This window comes from Macaca fascicularis, chromosome 1 (assembly GCF_037993035.2).
Source record: "Macaca fascicularis isolate 582-1 chromosome 1, T2T-MFA8v1.1".
Taxonomy (NCBI): domain Eukaryota; kingdom Metazoa; phylum Chordata; class Mammalia; order Primates; family Cercopithecidae; genus Macaca; species Macaca fascicularis.
Window position 1 is genome coordinate 187,817,416 of NC_088375.1, and position 16,120 is coordinate 187,833,535.

The 16,120-nt window shown below is 38.4% G+C and overlaps 1 pseudogene; it reads left to right on the plus strand.

The window, feature by feature from the left end:
* The first annotated feature begins 14,994 nt into the window (after window positions 1-14,994).
* On the plus strand, window positions 14,995-15,701 carry LOC102125033 (tubulin alpha-1C chain-like; annotated as a pseudogene).
* The last annotated feature ends 419 nt before the right edge of the window (window positions 15,702-16,120 follow it).

Consider the following 16,120-nt stretch of genomic DNA (forward strand, 5'->3'; position numbering starts at 1 on the left):
ACCTTTTAAATTTTCATGAAGTAAGATACTTATATTTTTTAAGGTTTCTGGGTTTTGAGCCCTGGATAAGAAAGCCTTTATCTAGAATATTATATATTCTGCATATTTTCCTGGTGGTAATCTTGTACCGCCTAAAGGGGAATGTCTTCATAATTTCCAGATTCATCACTCATTTGAGCCTAATCAGAAATTTAGACTTGTCTTTAAGTGCAGGAGGAGGCCTTTGAAGGGCTTTCATCAGGTGAGATACGAGGTGAAGTACATTTTAAGCAAGTTTTACATCCATTATACGGAGAATAAGTAAGTGCATTAGAAGGGGCAAGAGTGGGGAAACAGGGAAACCAGTTAGGAAGCTGTTGCAATGTACAGAGGAGAGATGGTGGTGGCTTGGCAAGGGTGAAGTTGAAGGGAAATGAATGTGAAATGGATTTGGGTGGCATTTGGTAAAGAAGCTAGGACTCATTAATTGGAAATAGGTGGTTAGGGACTGGGAGAAATCTAAGATTAGGAAGACTAACCAAAGATATCCTATTTGATTATAGGAGCAGTTTTGACAGTACTTGTGACTGGTTTGCTCTCACTATGTAGTCATCAGTACTTTGCCTTGCTGGACATTTTGGTTATGACTAAATCCTATAGTAAAAGTGGTGTAGGCCCCTGAGGCATCTAATAAGGAGAGAGGCTAAGTATGAGAAAGAAGGTAGCTTGTGAGACCAAGAATTCCCTTAACCACATAGAAGAGTCACCATGCTTAGTGTGACAAAACTCATATCCTGCCAAGAGTTTATGAGGGGATAGAGAGGATTCAGTTCTCAAAGGTAGTGGCCTCAAATACCCCATATAAAAATATCTGGCAGGGTTCAAATAACTGATATAGATCCTATTTTCCTGTTGCCTTCTCTGTGTCCATATGCACTATTTGGAAAGATAACTGTATTAGCCTATTTTCACACCACTATAGAGATACTACCCAAGACTGGGTTATTTATAAAGAAAAGAGGTTTGACTCACAGTTCGGCATGGCTGGGGAGGCCTCAGGAAACTTACAACCATGGGAAAAGGGGAAGCAGGAACGTTTTACATGGCAGTAGGTGACAGAGCTAGCATTTGAAGAAGGAACCATCAAACACTTATAAAACCCTCAGATCTCCGGGTACTCACTATCACAAGCACAGCATGGAGGAAACTACCTCCATGATCCAGTCACCTCCCTCCCTCCACATGTGGAGATTACAGGTCCTTCCCTCAACACATGGGGATTACAGTGAGATTTGGGTGGGGATACAGAGCCAAACCATATCAATCACCAATAATTGGGGGCAGCTTTCCCTGACCACCAGTTTAATTTGTAACCTATGTCCAGCGCTTTAGCATGGAGTAAGGGTAAGTGGAAGCGTACAGCCCCTATGGTCATGTGTGCTTGGTGCATTCTAGAACTTACAGCAATAATTATATTTGTGGTGAGCCTTGCCATTTTCTTTATAAATTAACTCAGATGGCCCGCGGGAAATTTGAATGACTCTTGATTACTGAACTGTAAATGATGTGACACCCTTCCTAGTCAATACTACCCTTTATACTGCTTCTATTTTAAAGGACACATCCCAGTCCATGTTTAAAACATAAGCTATTTGTGGCAAAGGTGACTCAATGTCCCTTGAACATCCTTTCTCCACTCCTACAGAAATAGAAATGTTAGCTGAGCTCGTGGTTGCCATAATTCCCGGCGTCTCTTTCAATGAGATGTGTCATGTGACTAGATTTTGAGCAGAACTGTGAGCAGAAGTGATGTGTACAACAGCCAGCTAATATCTTCAAAAGGAAAAGTACATGCCTTCCCTTTTGCTTTTATCTCCTTCCCACTTTCGTAAAGGCGACTGGTGGTAGGAGCTAGAGCAGCTATCTTAGATCTTTCACTGAAAGCCATATATTGAAAAGAGCAGGACAACAGTGTAGAAGGAGCCTAGGTGCCAGGATGACCTTGTAGAGCAAACTACTTGACTACCTCTGGACCATCTAACTTCGAAAGACGTTTATGTAGGAGACAAATGAATTATCTTGTTGAAACTCCTCTATACAGGACCTTTTTGTTAAAGTAAGCTGTCAGCTGTTACTGGTGTGATCAGTGCTTGCTTTTCATTTCCTGTCTATCCTGATAATCAAGATCGGTTTGCTTTTACTTGGTACAAACAGTATATTTCTACTGTTTGTTTCAGGGCTGTTTAAAATAACAATGGAAAATTGCTGGACAATACCTATATTGTTACTGATTTTTTCACTTAATAAAAGTTACCTCATTCCTTATCATGGTTTCATGGTATTCTGTAATGAGAATGTACTGTAATTTATTTAACTATTTTCCTTATTTAATATTTAAGTTATTTAAAATTTTAAAAACATTTGTTGGCCATTTATGTTTATCTTTGTATTGTTCTCTGTGATTTATTGGTACACTATGTTTGTTTTTCTATAGAGTTGTCTTTTTCTTACTGATTTTTATGAGTTCTTTATATATTGTGGATAATAATCCTTGGTTATAACTCTTCTTTGTGATTTTTTCCCATTCTGTTACTTTTTATAAAAACCGCTAAGAGGTTCATGAGAAAAGAAAGGAGTAGTTTTCATTACCAAATATCCAGTTGTAAACCAGAAATGGAGGGGGTGGGCAAGCATCCTGAAGGAGCCACATAGGCTTGGACAAAATACTGTGACTCTTTCTTCTTGTTCCCTCAACTGGGAGGTGACACAGAAGCAAAAAAGAGTGCTCAGTTTCTTGAACAGTAACCTTAAACTTTTTCCATAAAGTATAATATGTCCAACCAAGTTGCCAGTTATATCAAGTGTTGTTTTTATTTTTTACCTTTTCTGAATCATAGACATTTTCCCAAATAGGAAGAATATCATGAATCTTCTCCAGAAACTTGTACATGCTCCTAGCACCAACAATGTGTCTATGATTTCATGGCATTGGTCAAGCATGAACCCATGTCTAGACCCAATTGAGAGCCCTTCCTCTGCCTAAGTATTAAGAACTTTGGCAATGTCCCTGTCTAGTAATGGAGGCACCCATTAGCTCAGAAAGCAAGTCATTTCATCCTTAGGCAGCTATCATTCACAAAAGTGTTTCAGAATACTGAACCCAAACCTTTCTTATGACTTTTGCCCATTGGCACACTCAAAATTTCTTTATAAATTGATAGTTTTCAGAGTTCTTTTATTACTTTTATATAATTGAATCTGTACCACCCGCCATGTGATGTATGTAGTATTATTGTTACACTCAATTCCAGATGAGTAAAGAGGAGTTCAACGAGATCAGGTGACATACCCAAGATCTCTCAGTCATTGAATAGCAGACCCAAAACTCTTGGAGCCTTGGCAACTATTTATGTATTTAGAGACAGTTCTCAGGTCTTTCTAAGTCCCCAGTGTTTTGGGTCTATGGTGTTGGCAAGTCAGATGAAGGCTTTCACTAACATCCACTACCACAGAGTCAACATGTGGAGACCTGAGGGTGTTCATGGCAGTCACCCTGGAACCAACTGTCTTCTGCAGCTACTCCCACAAGCTAAATTTTAGAAAATTTGGGTTTTAGGGTTCAAGTCACATTTGATTTCAAATCCTGGCTCCACTTCCTAGTAGCTGAATAATCTCCATGAGCTGTAGTTTTCTCCTGTCAAACTGACCATAGCAACACTTCCTTCATAATGTTATTGAGAAGATGAAAGGAGAGTTCTTATGTAAAGGCATAGTATAGTGTCTGTTATAGAGTAGACATTCAATAAAGTTTTGTTTCCTTATGGGAGTCTGAGACATATCCTTCTGGCTTTATTTCCATATTTGTGGTTTCCTGTGTTATTTGCTATTTGAAAACAGCATCTTTATTGTTCTGATCTCTTTGAGGACCAGGGAAATTTCTCTTTCTATTGGTTTAGAAGATATCATGGACAACTGTGCTCTTTTCTGCATCCAGAGAGACAAGATGGTGTCCCTTACCAGAAGGCATAGCCTTGATGCAATCTTTTGTCCAGTCTACCGAATTTGTTCAATTCCTCAAAGAAATTTTAAGTCTCTGGATTAGCATACATTTGAATGCTTAACATAATATTATAAAACATTTTAATGGAAATCATTCAATAGGAAAATAAAATAATCTAGAAAGAGTGTGTCAGTAAATGGGAAATCAATATTTAATTTTCAAAGATTCCATTCATGTGCATTTCTGAAATGCAGGGCTGGGATGGGGAAAGAACAGGAAGAGCTGCTAGTGATTGGTAGACACAGGTTATTTTATGTATTTTTTAAAAGAAGATGAGTTTTGTCTTCTTTACATGACATTCACTGTGGGGTCTGTAGTAGTAATTTATATGAATGCAACTCTTACATTTAAGGATCAGTGAGGAAAACGGAAACTGCAGTAGGTAGTTCAAACAGAGGAATATAACACAAGGAATTGTTTCTATAAGTGTTGGAAGACTGAAAAAGAAAAAAAAAAAAAAGCAACTGTGCTCAGCTATCTAAGGAGGGCACCCTGCATGGCAGCAACGAAACCATAAACAAAAACAAAGAATGAATGTTATTAAAGTCAGGAAAACATTCACATCTTGGAGAAAGAGGGGGTTTGTGATAGGAAGGCAGGCATGAGGTTTTTAGCAGTGCTAGTCATGTGCAATTTTTTCTTTTAAACCAGGTAGCAACTATATGGCTGTTTGTTAGACAACATTTTAAGCTGTACATCTGTTCCCTGTACTTTTTGAATGTGTTCTATGTTTCACCATTTTAAAAGTTTTTAAAACATGATCAGTTTGGTTTTATTAACACCATAAATACGCAGCATCTCAAGGATAATCATAATTGTGGGGTGGCAGTGTTTAAGGTTCAGAGATGGTGATAAGGAAGAGGGGTGTGAATTCTCTTTCATGTCAAGTGATTGAACATCTTACTTGGGCAATCTAAGGTGGTAAAAGCTGGAGTCCTAAGAAGTCCATTTGCATCTTGGAGAAAGAGGGGTTTGTTATATTCCTGCCTTCCGTGACATAATTAAGGCAGGCAGACTATTCCTTCCGCAATTGTACCATTGCCTGAAGTGAGGAAAGGAATAAAATAGGGCATACTGAATACTGTGTGACTGACACAATGTTTTTCTATATAAGAACTAGTGATAATCTTTAAATAACATAGGACTCTAGCCTGCACCCTTACCCTCCCAAATGTACACAGACTATCTCAATGCACAATAACTCACTGATACCAGAAGAAAGAAATAATCAAATGTATAAGAAGAAAATTCAGGATGAAATAGGCATACAGATCTTACCAGGTAATAGAAGATCTATCCCCTAGGAGTTCCCTGATTTCATCTCGGCATCTCTGCTGATGCTCAGGTACTTTGCCAAGCAGTAAAGGATCCAGGAGATAGCACTGGATGTGGTGTCATGTCCTGCAATCATGAACGTTTTCACTTCAGCCTGGAGATCTGCTTCAGAGAAGTCTTTGATGTTTTTGCTCTAAAAAATTACAGTGATGATCTTTATCAAAGCTGGCTATGGATTGTTATCTTTTTCAATTGTAGCAATGATGATACAAAACGTGTTTTAAATTCAAAATTAATACAACTAATTTGGCATATATTTTTCTATTTTACTTTTTTTCAAACCTTAACAGAACACCAGGCAATGTAAAAAGAAATGACTCAACAGAATTCCACTGGCAGAATAAATCGAGAGTCCCACTGACATTCATATTTTTTGATTTATTAATTCTACTTAAAGGAATAAACTCTAAGAAAATTTTTAAAAATTGCACAAGAGATTTATGTACAAGAATGTTTAATACCATAGTCAAAAGAAGGGAAGACCGTAAGTGGCCAAAAATAGAGAAAGGTAAAATAAAGTATGGACCGCCCATAAAATGGGACGTTATGTAGTAACTAAAATTATGTCTTTGAATAACTTCTTAATGATAAGGGAAAAGCTCATGATTTCATATTAGGTGAAAAGAGCAGTATTAGAAATGTATTACATAGGTATATGTGAGATAATAGTAATTTAAAAATATACAAGTTGAATAGACAAAATATTGAAGGAAAATAGTAGTATTACCAAATGGGATTGCAGGCAGTTTTAATTTCCTTTACTGTCTGTTTAATTTTGTTTAACAATTAATGTGTACTATTTTTCCACCAACAACAGGCAAGCCAAGAGCCAAATCATGAATGAGCTCCCATTCACAACTGCCACAAAAGAATAAAATATCTAGGAATATATCTAACAGGGGAAGTGAAGGACCTTTTCGAGAAGAACTACAAACCACTGCTCAAAGAAATCTGGGATGACACAAACAAGTGAGAAAACATTCCGTGCTCTTGGGTAAGAAGAATCAATATCATGAAAATGGCCATATTGCCCAAAGCAATTTATAGATTCAATGCTGTTCCCCTTAAAGTACTACTGAGATTCTTCATAGAATTAGAAAATCTTTTAAAATTCATATGGGACTGGGTGCAGTGGCTCAAGCCTGTAATCCCAGCACTTTGGAAGGCCGAGGCAGGAGGATCACTTGAGGTCAAGAGTTCAAGACCAGCCTGGCCAACATGATGAAACCCCATCTCTACTAAAAATACAAAAACTAGCCAGGCATGATGGCTGGCATCTGTAATCCCAGCTACTCGGGAGGCTGAGACACAAGAATCACTTGAACCCGGGAGGTGGAGATTGCAGTGAGCTGGGAGCACACCACTGCACTCCAGCTTAGGCAACAGAGTGACAGTCAGTTTCAAAAAAAAAAAAAAAAAAAAAAAAATCATATGGAACCAAAAAGAGCCTGAATAGCCAAGACAATCCTAAGAAAACAAACAAACAAACAAAACAAAGCTGCAGGCCTCTTCAAGTTATACCACAAGACTACAGTAAGTAAAAAAGCATGGTACTGGTGCAAGAACAGACACAGAGACCAATTGAACAGAATAGGGAACCCAGAAATAAGACTGCATGCCTACAACCATCTGATCTTCAGCCAAGTCAACAATAACAAGCAATGGAAAAAGGATTCCCTATGTAATAAATCATGCTGGGAGAACTGGCTAGTCATATGGAAAAAATTGAAACTTCCTTATATTATGTGCAAAAATCAACTCAAGATAGATTAAAGACTTAAATGTAAAACCCAAAACTATAAAAACCCCAGACAAAAATCTAGGCAATACCATTCAGGACAAAGGCGTGGGCAAAGACTTCATGACAAAGATGCCAAAAGCAATACCATTTGACCCAATGATCCCATTACTGGGTGTATACCCAAAGGAATACAAATCATTCTATTATAAAGATAAGTGCACACATATGTTCACTGCAGCACTATTCACAATAGCAAAGACATGGAATCAACTTAAATGCCCATCAATAACAGACTGGATAAAGAAAATGTGGTACATATACACCATGGAATACTATGCAGACATTAAAAGGAATGAGATCATGTCCTTTGCAGGGACATGGATGGAGCTAGAAGCCATTATCCTCAGAAAACTAACACAGGAAAAGAAAACCAAATACCACATGTTCTCACTTATAAGTGGGAGCTGAATGATGAGAACACATGGACACGGGGTGTAGGAACAACACACCTGGGGCCTGTTGGAGGGTGGGGGCTGGGAGGAGGGACAGCATCAGGAATAGCTGATGAGGCCAGGCATGGTGGCTCATGCCTGTAATCCCAGCACTTTGGGAGGCTGAGGTGGGCAGATCATTTGAGGTCAGGAGTTCGAGATCAGCCTGGCCAACATGGCGAAACCCGGTCTCTATTAAAAATACAAAAATATTAGCCAGGCCTGGTGGCAATGCCTGTAGTCCCTGCAACTCGGGAGGCTGAGGCAGGAGAATCGCTTGAACCCGGGAGGCAGAGTTTGCAGTGAGCCAAGATCGTGCCACTGTACTCCAGCCTGGGTGACAGAGTGAGGCTCCGTTGAAAAAAAAAAAAAAGAATGAATGCTGGGCTTAATATCTAGATGATGGGATGGTCTGTACAGCAAACCACTATGGCACACGTTTACCTATGTAACAAACCTGCACATCCTGCACATGTACCCCTGAACTTAAGAGTTGGAAATCAAAAAGAAAAAAGATATTAACTAAAAATAAAAACAATGTGTGCTATTTTTTCTAATCAGAAAATGTGATTTTATTTTATTATTATTATTTTTAGAGTTGATGTCTTGCTCTGTCACACAGACTGGAGTGCAGTGGCATGATTAGCTTTGAATTCCTGTTCAAGTGATCCTCCCACCCCAGCCTCCAGAGTAGTTAGGCCTACAGGCACTGCTGCCACACCTGGATAATTTTTAAATTTTTTTTAGAGATGGGGTCTTGCTATGTTGCCCAGGCTTGTCTCAAACTCCTGGCCTCAGGTGACTCTCCCTCTGTCTCCTGAGTCGCTGGATTACAGGTATGAGCCACCACGCTCAGCAGAAAATAAATTTTTTTTAACAAGTCATTAGTTCCTGGCAATTCTAGGTCACTTCCAAATCCACCTTATTTTGCAGTGCCCTGTTCTTAGTAGTCCTGGTTTAGGAAGACTTGTGTTTCACATGATAAAGGTAGCCAAAACAATGAAAGTTGAGTTCACAGAGTATTTATTTTTGTTCCCTCACGGAGTATTTATTTATTTTTGTTCCCTCGCATAATTCAGCACAATTAAATTCAGCAAATATTTATTGAACACTTGGAGATGATGAAGGAAAATGATGATGTGAACACCATGTTCACATGGTGTCATCTGGTTCAATGGAAACGGCATGGGATTTGGACTGAACCAGAATTGTCTTAAATCCTGGCTTTGTTAGTTTTAGGCATGTCATCTTGAGCAGTTGACTTCACTTTTTGAGCCACCATTTCTCTTCCTTAAATAAAGATATTATTTATAATAAAGGTTGAAGGTGCTTGGCACACAAGTTCTGCCTTTAGCAGTTAGGAGTAAAATGTCTTCCATAGCCAAATTTTAGTCTCAATATCGTCCCATCAGCAGGAAAATAGCCACTCAGTTCCTTTGTTCTTTTAAGGCATCTAGTCTGTTTCCTATTAAAATGGTACTTAGTAAGGGGATTCTAAGTTTAGAAATTAATCAGAACCATTTTTCTAAGGTAAATGCAATTTGGCACATTGCCTCCATTAAAGGACGCTTGTGCAAAAATGACACAGTCTCTCATTTTTGGGGGAGCCAGGCAGATTACACAGGGCGTAGGAAGGCAAAAGAGGAAATACACAAGGTGGATAAGCTAAGGTTGTGTGGGTAAAGCATCACTTAGTTCATCCGGTTCCATAGCTCGGAGGACCACGCCTTTAACCATAGATGGCATATTTAACAGGGCACCGGGACCCAAGAACCAGGGAGGGAAAACAGCCAGAAGGATGCTCCCCTGTCTTGTCCTCCACCCTGGGTCATATGGAAAGGAAGGAGACTAAAAGAACTCTCACATCTTTTTCTAGATGGGTAACAGGTTATCTTCAGCTTGCACCCCTCTGGAGTGCACTCTGAGACACTGGAACTTCTTTAACCTCAGGACTTCAAGAAGAAAAGCAACTCATTTTCTTTTGCACAAGTGCATGGCATTTTTACTAAACCTTTGCAAACATTGTAAGACCAACCCAACTCTTTTAACAATCACATCAGGTGGGCCCAAAAAAGAATAGTTCCCCCAAATTAGAGAAGTAACCTCCAGGGAAACTAGACACGGGAACATGACTTTGAGATAAATTGTAGATTTTACCCTTGTTGGATTTGTTTGAGAAAGATGTATATAAATGAATCAGAAGAAAAGGTAAGGGACATAACCTTGGTTTTACAGTTTTTGGAAAACAAGAATTAGTATCCTTCATTCATGCCATCAATGTCTTTATGTGGGATAAAGACAGGGAAGTAAAAATGGGGGGGAAAACATATGAACATCTAGGAAAAGAGAGGACTGTTAATATGAGATTCACTTTCTGCAGAAGTCCAGGTGAAATGAACCTGTAAAATACCTTGAGTTCTAAGGGTAGGAAGATACCTTACGGCATTCATTCTCTCAGGCCCTAGTGTATTCTCTCTGTCTTTCTCTCTGTTCATAGACTTCAATATAAAACAACTGCCCTCTAGACATTTCCCTTTGTGTACCACACAGACACCTCAGGACCCCAGCAAATCCAAACCTGATCTATCCCTTCAACACCAGATAGCCTCCTCTTCCTCTATCCACTTAAAGACATGACTATATTCCCTATTCCCTGTCAAGAGTTGGGACCCTTTCTTAACTAATTCCTCATTCTCATCCTCCAAATCTACTTGTTGGAAGATAATTCTGGCATTTCTTCGGAAACGGTTAAAAGAGACTGATAGAATTGTTAAGGATGTTTCCAAAACTATTTTGGGAAGAATGTATGTATCTTTACATTTAGGGCTAATAAGCATGAGCCTTTCTACTCTAGACATTCCAGGGTCCTAAAAAATAATGTCTAGGAGTGACATCAGCAAAAATGCTAGATTAGGAACTGTCCAGGGCCATCCCTCCCCAAAGCAAAAACAAAAATTATCTGGCAAAAAAACTGTTATAGTCAACTTTAGCAGAATTCTGGAAGACAGTTAGTTGTTTACAGCAACCAAGTGAGCACTTAATCAGAAGAAAGGCCACTGAAAAAGAATAGAAAAGATTGGTGGCATTGTAATTTAGCCTTGCCCCACATCCCTCTCCAGTGCCATGGCAATCTTGAAGATGGCAGCTTGCATTCTCAAGGGGTTCTGATTCCTGGATCCTGGAGAAAGCAGAGTGGTCCTTGTTCTCAAGGAATTTTGTTTGTTTTGACGTCTGTGTGGGTTTTCTAAAGGACTGGGGCTTGCCTATGTTTTACCTAACTCAGAATTCTCTCAGGGCAGGGAAGTGTTCCTCAAAAACATTGAGAAGCAAAAGAACTATCACTGCTTCCTGGGACAAAAAAGAATAATTGAGGCAATAATAAACACACTGAAACCTAGAAGGAAAAGCCGGGAATGGGAATTTTTTTTGGAATCAACGCTTTAAGATGTTCTCACATATAACAGGGTACCTACACATACACAGGGTAGACTGCATGCTTGGAAAAGACATGATAAGACCATAGGCTTTTAACTTTGACTAGTCCTTACACAAAGTGCAAGAAGAAAGAGAAAGCTAAAAAGGCAAACTTGTAAATGCCCTGATTAAATACTAAAGGTGTGCCCCAACACAGAACCAACCAGGAAAGACCTGGAGAATATTTTTATTTTCTTTTCTACTTTTTTTCTTTTATTCCTTTTTTTCTTACATGACATTTAAAATGTTCAGTTTTAAACAAAAAAAATTACAAAGCATATAAAAGAAACAAAGGATGTATGACTTATGCACAAGAAAAATAAATGAAAAGAAACTGTTATTGAGGAAGCGTAGATGTTGGACTTACTAGACAACTTTAAATCAACTGTCTTAAATATGCTCAAAGACCTAAAATAAACCACAGCCAAAGATGAAACAAAACCAAAATACTAATGTATGAACAATAGAGAATATTAACAAAGACATAGAAGTTGTGAACAGAAACAAATAAAGTTCCGGAACTGGAGTATACAGTAACTGAAACAAAAAGTTTATAAGGTTTCAGCAGTTGATTTGAGCAGGGAGAGAAAAAATTAGCAGTTGGAGATAGGTCAATTGAGATTGTTGAATCTGAGGAGCAGAAATAGAAAACAGAATGAAAAAAATGAATGGTTCTAAGAGACCTGTGGGATACCCTCAAGCATACTAACATATGCATAATTGAAGTCCCAAAAGAGAGAAGAGAGAGAACTAACACTGAAGAAATAATGACTGAAAATATCCAAAATTTGAGGAAAGACATGAATCTATAGGAAAAGAAGCCCAATGAACTACAAGCAGGATAAACTCAAAGAGATTCACCCTGAGACACATTAGAATCAATTTGTTGAAAGCCAAAGATAAAGAGAAAATCTGGAAAGCAGCAACAGAGAAGGTGACTCATCTCATACAAGAGATCTTCAATAAAATTAACAGCCTATTTCTAATCAGAAACCATGGAGGTCAGAAGGCAGTGAGATGAAATATTCAAACTGCTGAAAGGAAAAAAAGCCAACTAGGAATTATATATTTAGCAAAATGATCCTTCAAGAATGAAAGAGAAATTATGACATTCCCTATAAACAAAAGTTGAGAGGGTTTGTTTTTAATAGACCTACTCCACAAGAAGTGCTAAAGCAGGCCTTTCAGGCTGAAATGAAAGATCACTAAGCAGTAACTCAGAGCCATGTAAAAAAATGAACACTGGTGAGGGTAACTACATAGGTAAACATAAAAGTCAGTATTATTGTATCTTTGGTTTTTAATTCCTCTTTTTGCTTACATGGTATACATACACATGCATAAAACAACAGTTATAAATCTATGTTATGGGCACACAATGTATAAAGATGCAATCTGTGACAATAACAATATATAGAGATGGAGATGTATAGGATGAGAATTTTTGGATACTATTGAACTAAATTTGTATTAATTTAAACCAAGTTGATATAGCTTTAAGATATTAATTGTAATCCCACATTAACCACTATGAAAATAACTAAAAATATACAGATAAGGAAATGAGAAGAGTAACATAAAAATGTCACCATATGAAAAAACAAAAATTAATTAAACACCAAAGTAGGCAGTAATGAAGGAAGTGAGGAACATAAAATATATATGACAGGCTGAGCACAGTGGTGACACTTGTAGTCTCAGCACTTTGGGAGATGGATGGGGAAGCATTGTTTGAAGCCAGAAGTTTGAGACCAGCCTGGACAACATAGTGAGACCCTTGTCTATACAAAAGAAAAAATTATCCAGGCATGGTGGTGCAGGCCTATAGTCCCAACTACTCAGGAGGCTGAAGTGGGAGAATTACTTGAGCCCAAGAGCTAGAGGATGCAGTGAGCTATGATGGCACCACTGCACCCTACCCTAGGTGACAGAGCAAGATGCTATCTCTAAAAAAAGGTATAAGACATATAAAAAACCAACAGGGAAATGTCAGAAATAAGTGCTTCCTTATCAGTAATTATTTTAAATGTAACTGGGTTAAACTATTCAATTAAAAGGCAGAGATTGGCAGAATGGACTAAAAAATGGGATCCACTAATATGCTGCTTACAAGAGACTCACTTTAGCTCTGAAGAAACAAAGAGGTTAAAAGTGAAAGGGTAGAAAAGGTGTTCTATGCAAACAGTAAGGAAAAGAGAGCAGGGTGATTATCAGTTAAATATACTTTAAAATATTGTGACATAAAGAAAGACATTATGTATTGTTAAGGAGTCAATCCATCAAGAAGATATAACAGTAATAAATATATACATATATACCTAACAATAGAACCCCACAGTATATGAGGCAAGCTGACAGCATTTAAGGGAGAAATAGACAGTTCTAACATTATAATTGGAGAATTCACTACATCCCTTTCAATAATGGACAGAACAATAGAAAAAATTAATAAGGAAATAGAGAACTTGAACAACACTATAATTATGCCAAACAGACATGTTCTAAATGCTCCACCTAACAACAGCAGATTACATGTTCTTCTCAAGAGTGCATGGATCATTTTTCAGCATAGATCATATGGTAAGTCACAAAAAAAGTCTCAATAAATTTAAAAAGATTGAAATCATACAAAAATACCTCTCCATAGAATAAAAGTAGAAATAGAATAAAACTAGAAATCAGTATCAGAAGTGAAACAGGAAAATTCACAGAACATGAATATTAAACAAGACATGCTTAAACAACCAAAGCGACAAGGAATAAATCATAAGAGACATTAGAAAATATTTCAAGGCAAATGAAAATGAAAACAATATACCCAATGTTATGGAAGTCAGCAAAAGCGGTGCTTAATGAGATTTTTATAGCTTAAATATCTTCATTTAAAAAATAAAGTCCTTAAATCAATACCCTAACTGTATACTTTAATGAACTGGAAAAAGAAGGGCAAATGAAACCCAAAGCTACTGAAGGAAAGAAATAATAAAGATTACAGCTGAGATAAATAAAATAAAAACAGGAAAACAACAGAAAAAAATCAACAAATAAAAATTATTTCTTTGAGAAGATTAACAAAATTGACAAAACTTTAATTAGATTATCAAGAAAAGTGAGAAGAATCAAGTTACTACAATCAGAAATGAAAGTAGGGACATTACTATCAACTTATTATTACAGATAATAAAAGGATTATAAGAGGACACTATGGACTACTCCCTTGGACTCCGTGGTTGTCTGTTAGTGGGAGATCCTTGTTGCTGTCCCTTCACCTCCTTCAACCTTGCAGAACCTCACAAGTCCCTGTCATATGTGAGTGCAGCTCCACATTGGCTAGGCTGATGTCCAGATTGGCAGTTCCTGCTAGGATCTCTACTGCCTGGAACATGGCCTCTAGCCTGATGGCAAGGCCAAGAGACAAGACTATTGTGGGAAGAAATGACTCCTTCAGTACCCTCTTCAGTGAGGCAGGTGCTGACAACCATGTGACTAGGGCAGTGTTTGTAGATGTTGAACCTGGAGTCATTGACAAAGTTCACACTGGCACCTACTGCCAGTTCTTCCACCCTGGGCAGCTCATCACAGGCAAGGAAGATGCTGCCTATAACTATACTTGAGGGCACTATTGCATAGGCAAGGGGATTATATTGACCTCATCTTGGACTGAATTTGCAAGATGGTTGACTAGTGCACAGGTCTTCAGAATTTCTTGGTTTTTTACTGCTTTGGTGAGGGGACTTATTCTGGGTTCACTTCTCTGCTGGTGGAATGTTCTTTCTGTTGATTATGGCAAGAAGTCCAAGTTGGAGTTCTCCACATACCCAACCCCCCATTATTTCCACAGCTATAGTTGTATAATTCTATCTTCATCTCCCACATCACCCTGTGGCACTCTGATTGTGCCTTCGTGGCAGACAATGAGGCCGTCTATGACATCTGTGGAGAAACCTTAATATTGAGTGCCCAACCTACACTAGCTTTAACTAGGCAGACTGTGTCCTCCATCATTGCTTCCCTCAGATTTGATGTAGCCCTGAATGTTAATCTGACAGAAGTCTAGACCAAACTGGTGCACTGCCTCTGCATCCACTTCCCTGTGACCACATATGCCCTCATCATCTCTGCTGAGAAAGCCTATCACGAACAACTTGCTGTAGCAAAGATCACCAATGCTTGCTTTGAGCCAGCCAACCAGATAGTGAAATGTGACTCTTGCCATGGTAAATACATGGCTTGCTGCCTGTTGTACCATTGGTACATGGTCCCCAAAGATGTCAATGCTGCCATCACCACCATCAAGACCAAGCCTACTATCCAGTTTGTGGATTGGTATCCCACTGGTTTTAAGGTTGGTATTAATTACCAGCCTCCCCGTGAGGTACCTGGGGGAGACCTGGTCAATGTATAGAGAGCTGTGTGCATGCTGAGCAACACCACAGCAGTTGCTGAGGCCTGGGCTTCCCTGGACCACACGTTTGACCTGATGTATGATAAGCATGCCTCTGTTCACTGGTATATGAATGAGTGGCTAGAGGAAGGAGAGGACATGGCTGCCCTTAAGAAGGATTATGAGGAGGTTGGAGCAGATGGCACAGAGGGAGAGGATGAGGGTGAAGAATATTAACCCTTTTCCTACAATTTTATACTCTGTTGTCTTGAGACTGTCCTATTTCTGTTCAGTGAAACTGTCTGTTCATTGTGGCCCTAAACTGTCAATAAAAGTGATGTTTCCATGTTAAATGTCAATAAAGAGGATACTATGAACAATTGTATGCTGACGAATTGTGTAACCTAGATGAATTGGACAAATTCTTGAAAGCACAAGAACTACCAAACTGACTCAAGAACAAGTAGAAAATCTGAATGGACCTATAGCTGGTAAGGTAAAGAGAATGAACTAGCAATCAAAAATCGCTAATAAAGAAAAGCACAGGACCTGAGCGCTTTGCTGATGAATTCTACCACACATTTAAAGATAAATTAGGGCCAATACTTCTAAAACTCTTCTAAAAAACAGAAGAAGGAGAGAAGGAGCACTTCCTA